Raw genomic sequence first — 9,081 nt, 5'->3', positions numbered from 1 at the left:
TTGGCGTTGTACGAGCTTTCCAAGCTATCCGAGTATCCTTAATGATTTCAAACGGTTCAACGGGCATTCCGAGAAATGAATAACTATATGAATATATATCTGATTTAGGTACGTTTGAAATGTATATCATGATTGAGAATAAAAAGAAAGTATATGTGCAAGTGATGATATGTGATATATGTAACACCCCTTACCCGTACTCGAGACTGGAACAAGGTACGAGGCATTATCAGACACATACTCGAATATTTTCTAAAAATAAGGGTTATAAAATTTTATTCTAATTTAAAACTGGTCAAAAAACATCATAGTGTGGCGATTATGGACCTACGAGGTCCAAAACATACAATAAAAGTGATCTGGGACTAAACCGAGGACTATATAAAAATTTTAGAAAAATTACTAGGGTTATGCCTTACATGCCCGTGTGGAGGCAAAGCACACGCCCGTGTGGTTAGGGACACACCCGTGTGTCCCACCCGTGTGTCCCACCCGTGTGTCCCACCCGTGTGTCCCACCGGTGTTGAATTATTTGTATTTATTTTCCATTACGAACCTATAGGGATTTTCACACGGCCAAGCACATGCCTATGTCCCCCACACGCCCTAGACACACCCATGTCATCGCCCATGTCCAAAAACCCAGACATTCTGTTTATGACATCATCATTCATTTTGAGGCACATGGCTAAGGCACACGCTCGTGTGCTAGGCCGTGACCTCCACACGGTTGAGACACATGGCCGTGTCTCTACCCATGTGTTTACTACCATGCAAACTGACCTAAAATTTTAGGTGTAGGGGATATACGGCTAGGCAACACGCCCGTGGGGATGCCCTGTGTCACTCATGGCCTAGACACATGCCGGTGTGTCTACCCGTGTGGACCTTTTTAGGGCTATTTTCCAAGCCTTTGGTCACCCTTTATCATCCATACACACTTAAAGACTTCAAAGGTATTTAACATGGTCTAACCATACTCTTAAACAACCTTAGCATAACCCAATTGCATGTCAAACTCATCTCATCGGTTTAGTACATGCTAAATTATCCTTTTTGCATTAGGGATTAATATAACACATTTTGCATTTAGGTCATGTTATAACCATTTACCATTATATGCTATGTCCACTCTCAAATTATTAGGTTCCATTTCAATCATTCATTCATGATAAACCTCCTCATCATATCTCATAAAACATTTAAACATAAACATGCATCATTGTTAGGTTTACTACCTACATCGATATGAGCCATATCTCATGGCCATATACAAAAGAATAAGTATACCATTTAGGCCGTTACATTGGCTAGCCAAATGACACATATAACAAAATAACCAAAATCCTATACATGCCATTAAACAAAATGGAAGTATCTATATACCAAAGCAGGACAGGTTAATAGTGTGTTGATTCTCCAACTATCTTCCAATCTTCACGAGTCCACGAGCTTTGTAGGACAGGGAAAAGAGAAGGGGGTAAGCATTTATATGCTTAGTAACTCTGGATAACTAAAAAGTAAACTTACCGGTTAATTAGCATACAGCCATAATTAGGCAATAATTCCAACAAGCATGAAATAATTTCCCTATCACAAGCACTCAATCATCAAGTTAGTCTCATAACAATACATCAAGTCATTAGTCTTAGATAAGTTCATCAATTCAATATTTCGATTCTTTATTTCTCATGTTAATCCCATTGAATTTCTTAAAAATCTCGATGGATAGCTCAATTACCGTCAAGTCACACAAGTGATCATCTCGAGTACGCACTCCCGTAAACCTTACATCTTACGGAGGGATTACCAGTCCAGGCTAAATCCCCGTAGTAATAACTCATAGAGCAATGTTGGGATTACCAGTCTAGGCTAAATACCTTTTAACGACAATTGCTCTCATAAGCTCGGATCTGAATTGCCAGTCCAGGCTAAATTCAGTCCTCAAATCGAATTACCCGTTGAAGCTAAATCCTTAATGCACCCATATTCTTTGGGGGGCTCGATCACTCAAGGAACATGTAACACCCCAAACCCGGCCTAGACGCTATGGCCGAAATCTGGCGTGTCACATTGAAGTATTTTTTGAAAACCATGTTCTCATTGAAAACTCTTCTTACTATTTAAAACCTCTGGCCATTTTAAAACTTGTGAAAACTTCAGTTTCCATTGGTTTATTAAAAGTCATTCTCTTGTAAAACATTATTACCTTTAACACTTTATTTGCTGCGGAAGCTTAATTTAAAGTTTTAGGGAAACATGATATTTTGAAAAATAGTTATTGTTTTGGAAATGAAAACTGTGTTCTACTTCAGCAGTTATAAAACAGTATATAAAATTTCAAATTTAGAACCAGAAATTAAAAGAGGCCTTGTTACAATAAAATATAAGTACTTGTAAATAGATAACTTAAAAGAAAATCAGAAACAATAGCAGTTGTGTGGCCGCCTCCGAGTCCCTCGCAGCATCGATCCTCCTAATGCTGGGGATTACCTGCACAGTTAATAAACAGGGTGAGTTTATGAAAACTCAGTGTGTAATCCCCTCCTAAACTAAAACAGTTAGTAAACAGACAGAATTCAAAATCAGCCTGAGCTGGAGCCCATTACAGTAACAGAACAATGTGTGTGGGCCAAAGCCCAGTACAATTCCACTTGGGTCTCAGCCCTCATCAAAATCAATTGGGCCTAGCCCATTCTCAAAATTAGTAACAGTTGGGCCTACCCCATTAACAGAATCAGGTGGGCCTAAGCCCAGTACAAAATCAGTATTAGATGCAGATATGCAGACAGATTCCTAGCCCAGTCCAACCAACACACCACCCATACCAACCAACACACCAAGCTTAGCACTTGTTGCGGCACTAAGTCAACAGGACGGCTCAACACCATAGACAGGAAGGCTAAATGCCGTAAATATCGCAGCAACGCTGCTAGTTAACAGAATGACTATAACCCATAAGTATCGCAACAATGCTGCCAATTAACAGAACGACTATAAGCCATAAGTATTGTAGAAAGGCTGTAAGCCTTGTACAGAACGGCTACAGGCCGTACACTTCCTCCATCAATAATAATCCAACCCCATGCAGTATGTCATGTCATAAATATTACGTGCATGCAAAGTCATACTCAGCACAATCATATATGTAAATCATAGGCACATCAGTCATATGGAACATAAGGGCATAATCGTCATTCTACCATACAGAGGTATTAAGGTTATTTTACACTACAAGGGTATTTCGGTAATTTTATAAACTAGGGTCTTAACGACAGAACAGAAGGTCCACCGTTGCTTCGAGAGACTTAAGTAACCAAAACAGACATAACGGAGCAGATAGGCCTACAACCCATTACTAGGCCCAAATGGGCCCACACCCTCGAGCGGCCTATTTAGCCCAAATTTAGATATGGCTATGTAACCTACATAGCCCAGTCCAATAATTATCACAAATTGTAGATTCAATCCATGTGGGGCCCACGAGCCTATTGGGCCCACACGACCCATCTAGGCCCAACGTGGCCTAGAACTACCTAAGTCTTGTGTGTGACATGACAAGTCTATCTACGTTCCACTTAATAGTGAAATTTACCGATGCTGGCCCACGGGCCCAGGCCCATGAGTTCGCTCTTGGTGGCCTTCCTCGACGTACGCCCACATTTCGTGGGCTCGATTTACCCCACGACTGATCGCACGCTCGTGAGGCCCCAAATACCAAAGTTTCAACTTTTCCCGACTTCCAACAAAGAAGGGCGTGAATACACACCTGTTTATGAGAACGAGCTGAAGTCCACGATCACTAACCTTGGCACATCCTGCATTGAGTCTTAATCACTTTTCCTCTCACCAAGTCATCTGGTTCGCTCTATTTAAAGCTAGCTTCTCACCAACGCTCATGTTAGCTTCCCGATGTTTTCCACAATCGACCTCCGGAATTGATTCCTCGAGGTCTATATCAATAAAATTTGATTATTAATACATCATATTTTTCATTTTAGGATTTAAAAATCACCCTCGAGCAAAATGACAGATTTGCCCCTAACCTTTTACACTTTTACAATTTAGTCCTAAGGCTTGTATAATGAAATGCATGAAATTTCTAAGCTAGCCGAATATTTTTCTTGCCTATAGAAGCCCACATTTTCTTTCATTTCACATTTTTCTACCCATTTTCACAACTTTTACAAAATAGTCCCTTAAGCCATTTCCATGAAAAACTATTAGTAAAAGTTGTTTACTATCCTTTAAATTCTCATATTCTTCCATAAATCATCCAAACATCTCATGCATGGGTAAATTTTTGAACATGAGCCCTAGCTTGAAATATTTTAGGTTTGGCCAATCAATACCAGATTTTTCTTAAAGTTTCCCCTGTTTCACTGTTTGACTAATCTGACCACTCTTCACTACGAATCAAATTTCTCATTTTACAGAATTCAAAATGTGTTGTATTTGATTTCATTTGAAACTAGACTCATTAAGGAGTCTAAGCATATAAATTTTATCTTATAATCATTTTTGTACAATTTATAATGATTTTCTAAAATCACGTTACTGCTGCTGTCCAAAGCAAATTATTACAATTTGCTCTTAAATTTCCAAGTCCAAACACATATGAACTTACCATTTGAGTTTAAGACATATCATGGCCACATCATATCTTATTAAATCAACTCATTATGTCCTATTATGATTGAATTTACTCAACGTTTAATCACTTAAAACTTACCTCGGATGTTGTCGAACGATTTCGGCGGCTATTCGACCACTTTTTCCTTCCCTTTATCGGATTTAGTTCCCCTTTCCTCTTGAGCTTAATTCAAACAAATTTAACTCATTAAAGTCTCATTTTGCTAGCTTATGGCCGAATATGACAAGGAGTTTGATAGGTCATATGGCCACCTTTTAGCATGCAAATGATATCAACACCAATCCACCTTGGCCGAATATCATCTCCATGACATAGTAAAGATTTGAACCTGGGCTATTTAGAACTCAAGCTAACTACTAAAACATGCATGCATCTCATGGAACATCATCAAACATACCTTAGTCTATCAAACCACCATAGCCGATTTCCTCAAAGCTCTTTTTCCTTCTTTTTCTTTCTCCTATTCGGCCAAGAACAACATGAGAGCTTTTCTCTTCTTTTTTTTTTTTGGTCATGCATGAGAATGATGAACACATTTTTTTCTCTTTGTTTTCTTCCTTCAATTTCTTATTAGTTTATTGCCCATGCTTCTTATTTTATTCTTCCATTAACACAACATGTTTCATGACATGTTTTGCCCATGCTTCTTATTTTATTTTTCCATTAACACAACATGTTTCATGACATGTTTTGCCCATCATCCCTTGTCATGGCCGGCCACTAGTACTTAAATGGGGGGAAATTGACATGCAAGTCCACCCCTTTGATTACATGCACTATTAGGCCACTTGCATTTGGCTAGCACATTTCTAAATTTTCTCACATAAGTCCTATCAACTAAATTCACATGCAATTAACTAAATCGAAGCTTAAAACTTTCACACATTTATATTCACATATTTTAGGCAATAATTATCACATTCAAAACATTTGGTGACTCAGTCTAGCGGTCCCGAGACCGCTTTCCGACTAGGGTCACTTTAGGGGTGTCACAACTCTTCCCCCTTTAGGGATTTTCGTCCCCGAAAATTTCTACCGATGCATAGTTTAGGATAACGTCCTCTTATTGAATTATATTCATATAAACATTAGCTCATCGATAGCAATTGTAATTCATTATTGATTTATCATCGATCTATAAAATCATTTTCTTATCTTAAAACAAATACATAAACATTTCTACAAGTATGCACATATATCTCATTTTCTTGATTTCATAAGCAATAATCACTTAATTTAATTCACAAATTCATTTCAAACACATATTAAGCACATATTAACATGTATAATTCACATCATCAACCCACATATTTGTAACCCACATTTTCATTCATGTATAAGCTGTAACCTAACCGAAAGTACACATATACTCAAACATCCCAATAAATATCCTTTATAACTTTATCACATCTCAATATTCAACTTAACTCATTTCGAAAAGAAAATCAACTTCCACATACCTGAACATTGAATTCATTTAGCACATTTAATCACTGTTAACGATACCCGTTGAATCATTCGAAATCATTACGGATACTCATTAAGCACATATAGCTCTTACAATGCCATATCCTAGATATGGTCTTACATATGCTCACATATCGAGCAGATGCCATGTCCCAGACATGGTCTTACACACTATCTCAAATCAATGCCTTCGTCCCAGACGAGGTCTTACATGAATTCCACTTCACACACTTAGTGCCCACTGACCGATCTCGCACTCATAGTGCTCGATTAAAGGAATTCGCACACACACAGTGCCTCTAATCATTCACACACATAGTGCTCTTATTCATTCGTTATTACACATTGAAATGACTTAACCAAGTCTATGAACATCATGTATGTACACTTTTAAACATACCATCTCATTTAAATTTGAATTCGTATAGTAATGAATACTTAAACTTTGCTCAAATTACCGGCACGAAGCCTACTAGGCACGAAGGCCCGAATACACATCACCAGCATGATTGCTCTTCGGGACCTAGCCCGGATATAACACCAGCACGAATGCTCTTCGGGGTTTAGCACGGATATATCACTAGCACGAATGCTCTTCGGAACTTAGCCCGGATACATCACTAGCATGAATGCTCTTCGGAACTTAGCCCGGATACATCACTAGCATGAATGCTCTTCGGGACTTAGCCCAGATACATCACTAGCATGAATGCTCTTCGGGACTTAGCCCGGATACATCACTAGCATGAATGCTCTTTGGGACTTAACCCGGATTTAGTAACTCGCACCAATGCCTTCGGGCTTAGCCCGGAATTAGTAACTCGCACAAATGCCTTCGGATCTTAGTCCGGATATGGTCACTTAGCACAAAGCCTTCGGGACTTAGCCCGGACATCATTCGAATAACCATGCACATTTAACAATAAATCATGACACATTCGTATTTCATTTTCATTAGCAAAACTCAAACACAAGACACTTATCACTCTTGCAATTTCGGCTCAATAGCCACACACAAAGAGCATGATTTTGATTTGCTTAAAACATGATCTAATCAAATAATAATTTAAGCTCTATTACTCAAGAACTTACTTATGTTATACCCTTCTCAATATTGACACATCATAAGCATGTCTCAGTCCTCTCAATACCATCTGCTACAGCTCGATCGGGATCGGAATTCATTACAATGAATAAACACATTTTCAATTGTCAGAAATCACCACACTATCAAATATTCACATAATGGCATGTATAGCTAGACCCAAACGTATTACGGAAGTCCTAGAATCGACTAACCCGTAGCACTGATACCAATAAAATTGTATCGCCCCGTCCCTGAGACCATTGCCGGAGTCGGACACGAGGGGTTCACAGACTAAATTCGCTTACTATCGCAGTCCATTTTAAAAATTTCCAGACAGCTGGCTAACTGTGTCGCTGTCACCTTAAAAATCATATCTTGAGTTTCACAACTCAAAAATCAGTTTCGTGATTTTTCCCTGAAACTATACTCATATGTCCATCTACATATTGTTTTCTAGAATTTTTTGTCGGGCCAATTAGTGCAGTTTATTAGTTAAAGTCTCCCCTGTTACAGGGTGCCACTACATTGACCTTCATGCATTACAATTTTGATATCTCTCTGTACAGGGCTTCAATACTGATGCCGTTTGTTTCTATAGAAACTAGACTCAGAGAGGAATCTATACATATATGGCATGACTCCTAATTATCTCTGGTTAATTTATAATGAATATCCAAAGTCGGAACAGAGAATCCAGAAACTGTTCTGGCCCTGTTTCACGAAAACCTAATTATCTCTTAACATACCACTCATATGACCGTTTCGTTTCTTTCATATGAAAGTGGATTCATCAAGGTTCATTTAAATAATTTATTCACTATTTAATTCCATTCCTACTATTTTTAGTGATTTTCCAAATCTACATCACTGCTGCTGTCAGCATCTGCCTTTAAGGTAGACTTTACCTATTTCATAGTTTCCAGGATTCAACTAGCCCTTTTAGCATAAATAGCACAAATTATGATAATGATTAACCATTCCCATGGCCAATCCTTGTTAAGCATATCCACACCTCTCAATAACCATATCCATACCAAATGATTATAACATTATGCTCAAACATATATAAGCCATTTTCGCATGGCTATCCAAAATTATACAAAACCGAAGGGTACATGACCAACAACAAAAGGGTAGTCCTATACATGCCATTTTCAGAGTTCAACCAAAAGTGTACCAAAAGGGTTTTGATAGTGTGGGCGACTTCGACTTCAATAATCCCGAGTCCGATAGCTGACGAACCAAAATCTATAAAACAGAGATTCAAAGAACGGAGTAAGCATTTAATGCTTAGTAAGTTTTAAGCAAAACAAAGTGTTCTCAATCACTATCATTGGTCATTCATTTCAACTGTTCGATGAAGTTAATCTAGAGCTTCATCTCGATCTATAATATCATTAAACGCAACACTTGGCTGCCACATATATACTTTCGAATAATAATGACCTAGATGGTCAAATATTTCCAAAGCACATTCTTCATCGATTTTCAACTTTCAATAATCCTTTCCACTTGTTCATAATCACATCCATACTTTTAAGTATTTCAACATGACAAGTACTAAATTACCATAGGCACATAAAGAACCAACATATTCCTTATCACATATATGTAAGCTTACAAATCATAATCCTTACCTTGTACTGGCACATCTAGCTCAACCCAACCCATACCCAGATCATAAGGCTTTTGGGCAGAATATGCACTAATACATAAGAATATTTCATCGCATACTTTATTATACAAACATACCATTACCAATTAGATCATTCTCACATTTGGAGTTATAATATTAATCACATTTACCTACCTCTTTGATACTGATAATTCACCTCGAAATCACTCCACCGATGAGTAAGTAATACGTACCTGA

This window comes from Gossypium hirsutum, chromosome A02, assembly GCF_007990345.1.
Source record: "Gossypium hirsutum isolate 1008001.06 chromosome A02, Gossypium_hirsutum_v2.1, whole genome shotgun sequence".
Classification (NCBI taxonomy): Eukaryota; Viridiplantae; Streptophyta; class Magnoliopsida; order Malvales; family Malvaceae; genus Gossypium; species Gossypium hirsutum.
Note: the sequence above shows the minus strand (reverse complement) of the source record.